This window comes from Bos javanicus, chromosome 18 (assembly GCF_032452875.1).
Source record: "Bos javanicus breed banteng chromosome 18, ARS-OSU_banteng_1.0, whole genome shotgun sequence".
Taxonomy (NCBI): domain Eukaryota; kingdom Metazoa; phylum Chordata; class Mammalia; order Artiodactyla; family Bovidae; genus Bos; species Bos javanicus.
The window spans coordinates 29,911,914-29,925,112 of NC_083885.1; the positions used below are offsets into that span (position 1 = coordinate 29,911,914).

Genomic DNA, 13,199 nt, shown 5'->3' on the forward strand with positions numbered 1-13,199 from the left:
TAAGACCCACACTTTCCTTGCCTATAAGAGTCACGCCAGGAAGTCATTTCTCAAGGGTAATCTAAATCCTTCCTTCTCCATTTAAAAGCCACATCCTTTGCTGTCTTTAAATCAACCTGCTCAAAGTTTAACAGCCAAAGACCTAATGAGGGAAAACAATTTGTGCTGGCCCTCCGCCGGGGGAGGTCATGGAGGAGCTGTGACCTCAGGTTCATCCATGAGCTGGACCCTGGCAATCAAAGGCTCCTTACCCCTCCCTGTCCTTGGGATGCATGTCCTGCCCACTGTGTCTGCATTAGCAGCCACTTCAAAGATGTAGCCTTGAGAGTTACGTGTTATTGAGATCATCTGGATGGTAAATGAGACTGAATGCTACAATCATCTCCGTGTAAATGAACTTTAAGATTCCAGCAAGCAGATGCAGAGATCTTGTGGTTGCCCAAATCCAGCCTCATATGTAGTGTCCATTCCCTTGTTTATTAAAACTGCCACCTACCAATCTGGAGTGGCTTGCCTCTTTCTTCCGTCTCTCCTGGAGCTCCAAGTATAAGGGTCGGCTTTGAATTTCACCCCCTACCCCCTCTGCAAACTCCAAGGTTGCAAACCAACATGCCTTTAAATCAGAGTAACCACCAGGAAATCAATCTTACCCTTAACAATCGTGTTAACACAACTGAACTGTGGGGGCACAGATGCTGAGAACCTTGACTCTGGAGTCAGAAGTTCTTTGAATCACAGTCCTATCATTCCTAAGATAAGTGACCTAGGCAAATTTATCTTAATAGTGGCAGATGAGGGAACTGACTTGAAGGATGGTGAAAAAAATTAAATGAGATAAGCTTTGTAAAAACTCTTTTGTCAATGTAACAATGATAGTTACAATTTATTGAATGTTTCACCTGCTTCACAAAGAACCTTGACGAATTTTTTAAAAACTATTTGATGTCAATTTCTTGCTGGATACATCAGTGGGGAAAATTTTGGTGCTCTGTGTAAACAGGTAATAAAATAACTTTTTCCAGCTTCTTTTTTTTTTTTTAATGTCATAAACCAAGAGGGATATAAGTAAAACAGCATTTCACAAATAGCTTTTCCTATCCACAGTTACTATACACTTAATGTCTTCAAATAATTTTATGAGGCCTCTAAAGGGTGGTATATTTTTAATTATTTAAGTACAGTTCATTTATAACATTGTGTTAATTTCTGCTGTACAGTAAAGTGATTCAGTTTTATATATATATATATATATATATATATATATGTATATATATATATTCTTTTTCATATTCTTTTCCATTATGGCTTATCATAGGATATTGAGTATATCTCCCTGTGTTATACAGTAGGACTAAAGGGTTATATTTTTAACTTTCCCCCACCCTGGGGTCATCCATGTCTCTCTTTTCCAAAGAAGACATGGCATTGCCCATCATCATTAATCTTAAAAGGGCAAAGGGTAAAGTGCAAAGGACAAAGTACAATTACACATCCACACCATAACTACTTACTTTCAAATTGTAACCACTCACTGAAACACTCTTCTCTCCTACAAGAAAAATTCCATTGCATGTCATAATCATCTAGTATATTCTCATGGGAATGGTTCAAGTGGGAAGCCCCTATTAATTCAAAGATGAAGACACAGTGACATCTAAACACTTCTCAGAAAGGAGTTGAGAAGATAATCTTAACTAGAGGTTGCATTTAGGTAGTGTCTTCTTCCAAAAAATATTTAGCAAATTCTTGATGTGTTTCAAGAAATTTTAGTATTATTGATGATGGTTAAAAATTAGAAGCTCTCCCTTCCTGCTTAAAGAATGTGGAAATAGCATTGTTGTATGGAAGAAACCAATACAACATTGTAAAGCAATTTTCCTCCAAATGAAAAGTAAATTAAAAAAAGAAATGTGGAAATGGTTAAAATCAGATATAACACATAACCAGGGCTACAGAGTCTACAATACTGAAACTGGAATGCAGCCAAATATCCCAGCCTAATAAGTCAGGATTCTGCCAATTAGATTATACTGTGCAGTAACCACCCTTACTTCCATTCTGTCATGTTTCAAAGACTTTATAGCTTAAAAACCACCCACAAGCACTGTTACCATGAACTCCACATGGACATAGATGATGGGTAGGTAAATGGATAGCAAGCAATCATTTGACAAAAATGATATTTAGATATCATTTTGAATGTATAGTTTCTGAAAATTACATTGCTTATACAGATTCTAAAATAAGTGTACCTCCTTCAGCTGTTATATTGTAGTGAAATTCAAAGATCAAGCCTGTTTCACTACTCCAATAAAAATAGATTTGAATTATTTTTTCATAATTCTGAGCATCCCCATTTTAAAGATGCCAATACTTGGGACACAGAGAAGTTAAATTCCATTTGTCAAGCTGAAACAGCAATGTCTAATAAAGAATGAAATGTGCTCTTGCAAATTTTACATTATATTTTGGAGATAAGGCTCCATAGATAAAAAAGAAAAGCATTCCTTAATGATATTCATATTATTCCCCATCTACTTATTTTATGTTATTTGTGTTACATCAGGAATCAACTAATCATATTTTATGCATGAATTCATTTACAAAGAAACAATGCATGGAAAATATGGTCCCTAGTGCTAATAGAATATGAATATAGTATAATAACATTTTCACTTAATGATATAGAAGAATTAAGAAGATTCCATTTAATATTTCTTCAAAGTGCATTCCATTTGCTTAAAATATCAGTAAGTACATCCATGAAGACTTTCTGATGGAACTTTTTTTTCCTGTGTGTATTTGTGAGGGCCAGGTATCCTGCTGATTAAAATCAATATGGAGGAGTCTTCTAACAGACACGGAATTGCAATTCACATGAGGTTGATGTGAACTGTTCAAATATAATATATATTAAAAAATTAAAGAAGAGAGGGAGGGAGCAAAAGAAGGAAAGAAGAATTAGTTTTCTCGTTGGGTTTTTGTTTTTTTTTTTTTAATAAATTCTCCACAAGGGAAAGGTACAGATACTGAGTTACACATGTAAGACTTCCATAATTAGCGCATTTTTCCCAATAAAATATAACTTCCTATCACACAGAGTTTAAAAGCATTCTTGATGCAAGTCTAGTCTTAGAAGTATTCTTAATTTTTATAAGTCCATATCATTTTAAAAATGATTTTGAGGGAGAAATAAATGCTTTGTGGAACATGAATAAAAATGACTTCTTAAAAAAGGTAAAATCTGGGTCTAAGAAAAAACTTGGGACAATTTATGAAATTTCTGTAGAGAAAACTGAGGTAGATTGTCACAATATTGGACTTTAGATACACTTGTATCCCTCCCTCCCCTTTACTGAGAATATCCTAGAAAAAAAAAAAAAGGCACAGGGCTTGTTAATTGTTAATGCATTAAATCAATGTTGACTTAGCACTAATTCCATGCTGTACCCCCAACCAACCCTCATCTTAGCATTTGTAGTTGCTTTTGACAAGCAGAGTAGGGAAGGAAAGTGCAGGTTCCAAATAGAAGTGTTATTCTTTTATGATGGTGTCCAAAGAGATACAGAAAAATCACTTCTGTGCATTTCCTCCTACTAATAGAACTTTACAAAAAACAAGACTTCTAAAGTCAAGAAGGTGGATGATATTTGTGATAGGGAATAGCACATGACATTTAAAACTCAGGAAATAAAAGCTTGGGACATGAGAGAGAAAGGAAACAGCGTTGGCCTGGATGCTCTGCCATGAAGAGGCAATGGAGATTTTGTTCACAGCAACGTATGGGAGAAGCAGCTGAATGGCATCCGTTGAACTTATTTCTTTTCTGACCTTTTGAAGTTGCCAGGTTCAACTAATTTTCTCCCCCTGGTTACATCTGGAGGCGGGTTCCAGAGGCAGGAGCCAACAGTGCAGCTGAGATACACTGCACACTCCACATCATCAGCAGCTTTCCATGGGACTCAAAAGAGAGCAGACGAACGGCTCTTTGGTTAATTAAGCCCCATGACATCAGTGGATGGCCTCGGACCATCAAAATATTCTATTCCACAAATATACATTTATGAGATTCTGTAAAAAAAAATCCTCCCACACCACAGACAGATGTGTTTGCTTTAAAAGACTAGTCAATATATGAATCTAAGAAGCCTAGAGGGCACATCAAATCATCTAAAGCAGATGAAAGGGCAAAGGGAATCTCCTACTTGAACCAATAAGTGAGTTAGTTATCTAGGGACATTTCCAGGTTTTCTAGAAGTAAGCAGTGTGTGTGTGTGTGTGTGTGTGTGTGTGTGTGTGTGTGTGTGTAAGTAACACCTAATACAGAGCAAAGGAATCAGCCTTGGTTCAATTGTATGTTCTGTAGGAGGTATACAACACACCAAAGACAGAAGCCTTTCCCAAACTAAAAAGCAAAGTTAGTCCATTTCACCTGTGAATGCCAACAGTGTTGAAAACAGAAAAACTGCATTTCCCCCACGCCTTGCTTCTCTGAATAACGTTGTAAAAATACAAAATTATTGAAACTAGGATCGACAGCACCATTGAGCAGAATAGTTTTGAAAAAGTCTTGGGATCTTAGTTTGCATCTATAATTTAAAGGCTAGTCTGTTTTGCTTCTCCCTTGATTTGTCAGACACAAAACGTTGCTGATAGTGTAAGAAAGAATGGTTGGCAATACAAACTGAATGTCGGTTTATCCATGAAAAGCTTTTGTTTGTGCACGGCAATTTTGCTCAGATTGGAATGTTGATAAAATTGTAAGGTATACTAGCTTAATAGAAAAATGATGAAGATTATTAATTTTGTCTTTAGAGAATTAGTTACTTCTAACGATAAAGTTACTTCTGAACAGTTGCCAATGAAGTGCAGATTCTAACTTTTCTGTCTGTGCTTGATCCTTTTTCCTCACCCATAAACAGAGAAAGGAACTGTGAGAGGAAAGCCCTGAGGTACAGTTCCCTGAATAGAATCATTATACCCTCATTCTTTGGACTTTTCTTGCTTTGTTCCAAGAATCAAGTGCTCCCCGCTAACCAGGAGCATCAGACCTTAAATCTGTTCAGTTTACAAGGAAATGTTGCATCATGAGTTTGTTTATATAACAGCCTTTACAAAATGCCTTCTCAAGTGGTCTACTGCATCCTGCAGAGAATGTTTCACAGATTGTTTTGTTGTTTTTTTTGTTCATTTGTTTTTTACTTTGAGCGAACTGCCATTGGCTACTTCTACTGTGTTCAGTGCTAAATTAAGCGGTGGCTTTAGATGAATACTGTCTTGACCAGAGAGGAGCATATAATGCCCACATAAAGTTATTTTTTCAGGTTAAAGACTTCCTTCTTTATCCAGTTGATACATGTACAGCAGGCCAATGGAGCTGCTATTCCAGTGAGGGTTGCTACAAAACTGTTCTTCAGTTAAATTCTTAACACCTTCAGGAGCTCAAGAAATGTATCTTGGACACCCAAAATGCAGCCAAAATATGTTAAGTGATTTGGGTGGAGAGATTTCCTCATCTGGAGTCTTGAGAGTTTTAAGAGACTATAGATTATAAGGCAGAAGAATTGATTTTTAAATAGTAATAGTAATTGGAAAATAGAAGATCCAGGTTGAAGGGGGGAACAGTTAAAAAGTTTGCATGACAACATTGCAGCACACATTTCAGAGAACATTAGCCAGTGTCTCTGAAACATCGGGCTTGTTTGTGATGGCTATGGGATACCTGGATGCCCATGTGGATGTCGTGGGGGACAGAATGAAGAGTGCCAGCTGCCACAGAGCAGCCCTGAATGAAACAGTCCCCAGGGCATCTGCGGGGCCTCCTCTGTGTTTTCAGAATAGATTTTCTCAACTCCAAGCCCTCTTCAGAGTCCAGGGGGAAAAATATATATCTATATCTATATTTATCAAAGATGATTTAAAATCCTGCGACTGCTCCAGCATGAAATGACTATGCGATTGGGGGGCTTCCAAACTGCTGAAGCAGATTTACAGAATATTATTAGTAGTATTATTATTTAATAAGAGGGAGAGCCCTAGAATTTCTTTCAGCCACAGAGCTCAGGGAAGTGGAAAAACATGTCTGGACAGGATGATTATGGAGAACTCCCTTTGAGGGATTAAAAAAAAAAAAAAGTAACCCTCAGAGAACATCCTCTAAAGGTCTCTTGGTTAAAACAATCTCTTACACACACACACACACACACACACACACACACACACGATAAACCCCCTGCAAAACCGGACACGACTGATGAAAAGCAAAAACGAGGCAGAAATTTCAGTTGTGTTTGCCATGAACGACAGGGCTCATTTTGCATGCAGTGAGGTACAGCGGCCAGGTTGAATGGATGGAAAATCCCACTTTCGAATCTTACATAAATATCTCCTTCCAGCACATAGTTTTCCAGTTGAAAAGCTCCTATAATGAAGCCTGAGGTGACAGCCTAGGGAGGGTTGTTAACCACTGAGATAGCTGTCAGGAGTGCCGTAAAGAGGGCCGGCGCTTCCTAGGGGCCCCAACCTCCCCCCTACCCCGTGCCTCCGATCTGTTTCGCGGTGGTACCCATTCGAGAGGGCAAGGCCAGTGCACCTTCTCCTGCGTCCGGGTTCCCATTCTCGGCCCACAGATACTGTGAAGCCAGTGAAAGAAAACAGCCGGCTGATCGGCTGAGCAGCTCCGGCGCGCTAAGGGCATGGTCGAATCTTGCCTCTTAAAGAGGAAACTCTGGAATCTTCAGGAAAGGGTGGTAAAGTTGAAAGACCCCTTCTCCCTTGCCTAATTATCAGCTCTATCCTTTAATTGGAGCCGAAGTGAGCAGCTGCCAGGGTGGTTTTCCATTACTGACTAATGTGCGTTTGCAACAATAAACAATTAATGTTTGATTTCTTACATGTAGCAGCCCAAGCAAACTGCTGCCATCTCGGCTCGCGGAGACGAACGGCTCGTCCCGGACCTGCTGCCGGCTCTGTGCCTACAGGGAAGGGTCTCGGGATCACGAAACTTTGAGGTTTCTACCAGATTGGATGGGGAAGGCTCTGGTCTTGCGGAGAGGGAAAGGCACAGTAAACTGTGGATACCTGTTGGCATCCTCGTTGGCGGCGGCAGATTTTCACTGGCTCCCAGGCTTGGCTGGAGCCTGAGAGAACGGGGATCAAGTCCCTTATGAACCTGTTACGCGCTGCCAGAACCCGGGCAAGAATCCGCTTTTCCTCAGGTCCCGCGAGGGGCGCAGCCCGCCCTCCCCCGCCCCCACCCCACCCCAAGGGTTCGCGGATGGGGAGGAGTGAGCTGTCAGAAAGCGCAGCTCTGTGCTCTGGCGGCGCTAGGAGAGGGAGTCCGAGGGAGTCCCCGGCTCGGCTCAGGAGGCCTCTGTGAGCACAGTCTGGCGGGCTCGGAGAGGACACTGGGGGGCTTGCCTGGATGCGGGGCCCCATCTCGGTGTCCACAGAGCCGTGGGGCCGCCAGGGAGCCTGGCAAGTTTGGAACCCGCACCGCGCTTCCCGGGGCTGGAGGAGCCACTTGTGGGAAAGCCGTGGGCTGGGGCTCTCGCGGCTGAGTCGTGGCCCGCTGCCCCACTGCGGGGGTCGCCCTCCGTCTCTTCGGGATTGGGGCGGTGCGGCAAACCAGCCAGAGGGCACCCTCACCACCTCCACCCCGCTCCCCTTCGCCTCCTTTCTGCTCCGGCTGGCACTTGCCTCTCAGCCGGCGGCGGGTGCTTCCCATTCACCGCACGGACCCCGCAGTGAAGGCGCGCGGCTGCAGCGGCGCCTGCCTGTGTCGCGAGGCGGCGAAATCGCCAGGCGACCGCAAGAAAGGGAGCCCGGCAGGAAAGCTGGAGGGGCACAGCCTGCTTGCTCTTCCCCGGGATCTGCTATCAGAGCAGGTTGCAAAAATGGTTAGGTAAAACCCTGAGGTGATCCCATCAGCTGCGCATAGCAGGAAAGAAGATACAGCTCAGCCCCACACTGGGGCAGCGAACCCACACGCACCATTCGAATGGAAGGAGGCGCGCAGGGTGCCGGAAGGGGCAGGGGTATTCCTTAAAAAAAAAAAAAAAAAAATACGGTGCCTTTTGGGTCCTCGGGGCATGGATTAAAACGAGGGGTTTGGGTGGAGGATCACTCACTCTTGAGGGGCTCCGCGCGGGCGAATTTCAAGCCTCTTGGTTCACTAATGGCCGGAGGGGTTCGAGGTCTGCTCCCGAGGGCGGTGAACAGCGAGCGGTCCCCGCGCGCTGGGCAGGCGCCTCCGGATCGCGTTCATGCCTCTCGGAGCTGCGGGGCTTGGTGCTGAGACGCGGGGCGGGCGCGCCGGGCTCTGCGTGTCTGTAGCCCAAAGTGCAGCTTCGCTGGGTGGACGCTACCGTCCGCGCACGAACCGGCGACAGCAGATGAGCTTCGGGGAAGCAGGGAGATTCCAAATAGATCCACTAATTCTGGGCTGAGCGCTCCGGCGTGCAAGCCCGCCTGCCTGCCAAATGTAACTGTGAAGTGATGTGGAAAAGTGAGTCGGGTGCCTCCCCTGACGGATCTCATTGGGCAGAGCGCAGAGGCAGGTCTACCACTTGGAAATTCATGTAAGCGGGCCCCCTCCCCGCCCCCTCCTTTCCTCCCCCCACCGGCGCTCTGGCGCGCTCGCTCCTCGGTTCTCTCCCGCTACCAAGTGGGCGCACAACTTTTCGCTCCTCGCTCTCGAGCGCGCCCAGCGCGTCTCCGCCTCCGGAGCCACTCGGTGAAGATGCGCCCTTCCGTGCGGTGCGCGCCGCCCGCGGAGGGCCAGGCTCCAGGGTAAAAGAGCTGGCAGACTACAAAAGGATGCGGACGAGTGTACCCGCGAGCTTTCTCTCTGAGTCTTCCCGGAGCTCTGGGGCTAGCGAGATCTTGAAAAGCGTCCCGGTGAACCACGGCTGTTTTCCTTGGGAGGAAGAGGACGCGACAGGGCAAAAGGGTGCGCGTGGGCGTCTTGTCTCCTCTTTAAGCCAAGATCCTCAGGCAGACCGAGTGGGGTGTCGGTAGGACCAACGCCTGCTGCTCAGACGCTGTGCTTTAGAGGCACTGTGTCGCGGTCCTGTGGGTGGTGCGCATTCCTCATATCCCCAGGCTTCTACTTCTTCAGGGAGATGGGATGAGGAAGCGCAGACGGGCAGACGCAAGGGACGCGTAAGTAGGTGTGAAAAAAGCAGAACTTGCTTGGGAAATAAAAGGAGAGACTGCTAGGTCTTCTCAATGTGCCCTTGCCTGGAAATCTCTCGGGCACCAGACTTCAAGCTCCTTTGCTTCCGCCACGAGATGCGCTTTCGAGTCCTTTGATGGACTCCACTCAAACGTTGAGAATTGCCCACCATGGATCAAAGCCCATGCAAGAGGAGGAATCATGAATCAGGAGGTCCAGATTTCTTTTCGTCTCATCAGCGAGGCAAACAAGTAGAAATAGGCAGCTATTTTTAATAAAATTTGTGAAATTACTATGAGCTAATCCTTATTCCTTTGTTTAACTCCCCTCCACAGAACACTTAGTCCATTCTCTGTGCACTAAAGCTGAACTTTGAGGAAGGGTTTTACTATCCGGGAACAAAGTCAGGAATGGAAAAAGAAAGAAAGGGTATGGAGAACCAGACAAGAGGTCCGTAAAGCTTGTACTGTCTGACTTCAATTAATTAGAGTGAGGAGAATGAGAAAACAGACACAATATGCTTATAATAGTTATGCAATTTTGACTTTTTTGTGTCTATTGCATCTACCATCCCATTGTGAGATGTTGAAAAGGATGCTGACTATAGGTCTAGTATCTGTTTCACATTCTAGGTGATTTAGGGAAGAAAATTGAGTTATTTCAGAGCAGGGAGAAGTGAAGAGAAGCAGGGGGTATTTTCCCACGAGACAGTCACTAAGTAACTGATCTCATCTCAGACTCTGTTTACAGGATATTCAGAAAATGGCTAATTTTGTCTTGGGAAAAGGAACAGTAGTCATGCCTCAGTCATATTATAACTGCCTCTGGACCGGACAGTCCCAAATGGATAGAGAAATAGATCACACCTTGAACTATGCTTAATTTTCAGACATTCATTTTCACTTTGAACAAATGCTCTGAACCTTTCCTTAGGGTACCTTCTTAAGTCTATGAGAATTAAAGCAAAGGTTACGTATTACTGAAGCCTGGGAATTGTTCCTAGTAACAAAGTCACCTCAAAAGCAAGCTAGAGTGGTAGAGCTAAACAGTATCCTCAAATCCCATCTTCTTAATGGTGAAATAAAACTATTTTAATGACAAAGTGAAGAAGGTCAGAATCCAATGGCTTTAGTTCCCTTGGGTTAGAATGAGTTTATTCTGACTCACCTTATCCAAGTTTATTCGCAGAGCAGTTAAATACACTGTCCTAGCTGACTTTTGGCCATCTAAATTTCAAGGTAGCCCCTTCTCTCTATATATTGCTAATCTCTACTCAAAGCACTGCAGTAGGAATTTCTTACTAATTTTCTCTTGATTCTTAGGAGAGACCGGGATGATTAAGCAGTGTGAAAGAGGATTAGGATAATGTTAAAAAGCCCTATAAGGATATTTCTAAAATAATCAGGGAAACTGAAAGACAAGGCATTTGCCTCTTTAACAATTCCACCCCCTCTTAATAGGATGCAGTGTAATGTCACAATGGTGAGAACCTACCTCCTTAAGATAGTTTTTTTCAACGTCCTCTTCAGAGTGACAGCCTTCTAGCAGGAAGAGGACTGTAACACAGGCTTTGTAGGATGGCCACTAGAATTGCATGTGTCCTGGAGTATTCTGGGGGAGGAAGGGTGAGGAGTTATCTGCCAGGGCAGCAGTATAATCAGAGAGGCAGTGGCTGTTGGGGGAATAGGAGAGGGAGGAGAGCATTCAGGATAACCCTGGCTGGCTGATGCTAGTATAGGAAGAGGCAGAATGTCTCCAGCCTGTGTTTCAGTGACAGGCAGACAGTTCTGCACAGGAGTCTGTGCAGTTGAATGAGATGGAGGGTAACTCCATCCAATAAAAGGCACTTTTGTTTTTCATGAGGAATGGGACTTTTCTTCTAATTTTGAGTAAAAATGACAGTTAACAAAGGGACTGATTAGTTGGAGCGGGGAGGGATCTGATGGCTTCCTCTGCCCCCACCAGAAGGGGGAAGGAGAGATAGGAAGACTCCAGCTTCTACAGTTGGAGCAGGAAATGGCAGAATGGAACATATCTATTACTGCCAGAGATAAAATTCAAACTTTTCATCTTTTCCTTCTTCAGTACATGATAAAGAAAAAAAAAAACTAAAATTAACTTAAAAATGTGTATCATGGTATGATTACTGAGAGCTTTCAGATTTATTGGATTGCTTTTAAATTTAGATTAACTAAGTAATTCATTCATGGGATACCTCTTAAAGGTAGGGCTGAGGAGTGTGGATTCCATGATTGAAAGGATTTTGCAATGTGATACCTACCAAGGGTATTTCAAAATAAGGTTTAAAATAAAAAGCTAAAGAATGTGAAATATGAAGAAGGCAAAAAATTACACCAATTAGTATGTGATCTTTTCTAGGAATTCAGAGAACTTTTCTCACATTTCATCTTATGGAATTCCAATTAAAAATCTGAAGATGACTGTGTCTTTTTTTTTTTTTTTGAGAGGGTGCATATTTTATTATCAGTAGTGTACTTTCCTGAGAAACATATTTATATATATTATATATATAATATAAAAAGATATGACAACTGTGCCATTAGGTAAAAAAATAATTTTTTGAAATTTTAGTTTGACTACCAATATTTGAGCCTAAGTCATAAGAATGGAAAGATTAGGAAAACTCTTAAGTGATTATGGATTCTTGGGGTACATTCATCACTGGACTGTATTCAGAGCTGTGATGCTCTACATTTCTTGGCTGCTGGTTTTAGCTATCCTGAAATTAGACCTGGATCTCTTAATATTGACTGTAACTACTAATCTTGAACTTGCTATTATATTTTCAGTAAATGAAGGTATAAACACTTTCTGAAAACTACATCTGTGCTGAGAGCATTTTGGAGAAGTTTTTCAAAATGGCATTATCTCCCTTCGTCCCAGGTGTTAGAAAAGAGATAAGCTCCAATTCCGCTTCTAAACAGAAACTGACCGGTGGGGGGTGCGGGGAGGGACGGTAGATAGATTTAAAGAGACTGGTACAAAACTGTCAAATAAGCCAGCCCAGGTTTGGTAGACTACACACATTTTCATTTGTTGTTTCGTTGTGGATTTTAGTTTTTAGTTTTCTTGAAAGTGAACAGCAGCTAGATTAAGATTCCAGACCCCTCTTGTTTAACACGGGAACCAAGAAGAAGAAAAAAATAAAAACTATTCACACCATACCCTAAAAAGAAGAGAAATGGAGGGAGTTTTCCTTCCAAAACCCCTTACCCCACACTATGAGCCCCCAGATACAATTAATTTGGTATATCAGATTGCTTTGGCTATTAAAGAAAGTGAAAGCGAAAGAAAGTGAAGTCGCTCAGTCCTGTCTGACTCTTTGCGACCCCGTGGTCTATAGCCTGCCGGGCTCCTCTGTCCATGGGATTCTCCAGGCAAGAATACTGGAGCGGATTGCCATTTCCTTCTCCAGGGGATCTTCCCAACCCAGGGATCGAACCCGGGTCTCCTGCATTGCAGGCAGATGCTTTATCCTCTGAGCCACCAGGGAAGCCACTATTAAATTTAATTGATCTTAAGTCTGATTTAGAAGATGATTATCATTTGGAATTGGCACACTTATACTAATGTATTAGCACACATGTATAAAGGAATACAAATGTAAGAGGGGGAAGGCACATCAGCATGACTTATTGTGTCTAAAATGGGGTTTATCATTCTGGTTACTTGTTATCAAGTTGGTTACTGGACAAGACACTACTACATATGCATTCGACAAATGTCCCAAGAAGTTGAAAGGGAATTACATTACTGAGAATATGAACATGATTTCTTTATTAGTCAAAGCTGCATAAAACTATCTAAAGATTCTTTGTTTGCTCGTTCATTTATCAAAGTCATGCTGCCTGGAGGGAAAAAAAATTGCACAGGCTTTCAGGTGGCCATCTCCTTCCTGCCTGCACAGATAACTGGTTCTATCTGAGCCATGTCGAAGTTTTTTTTTTTTTTCCCACCTCAAGCGCCCTCTAGCGTGCAATATCTGCTTAGGTTGCTATATAGA

At 42.9% G+C, this 13,199-nt stretch overlaps 1 protein-coding gene across 1 annotated transcript in view; it reads right to left on the bottom strand.

The window, feature by feature from the left end:
* Positions 1–8,662, bottom strand: part of CDH8 (cadherin 8) — a 407,409-nt gene extending 398,747 nt beyond the window's left edge. Inside the window, exon 1 of the mRNA XM_061387406.1 lies at positions 8,130–8,662. The gene's annotated coding sequence lies outside the window, so the exon portion shown is untranslated. The remainder of the gene's footprint in view (positions 1–8,129) is intronic.
* Positions 8,663–13,199: the final 4,537 nt, after the last annotated feature.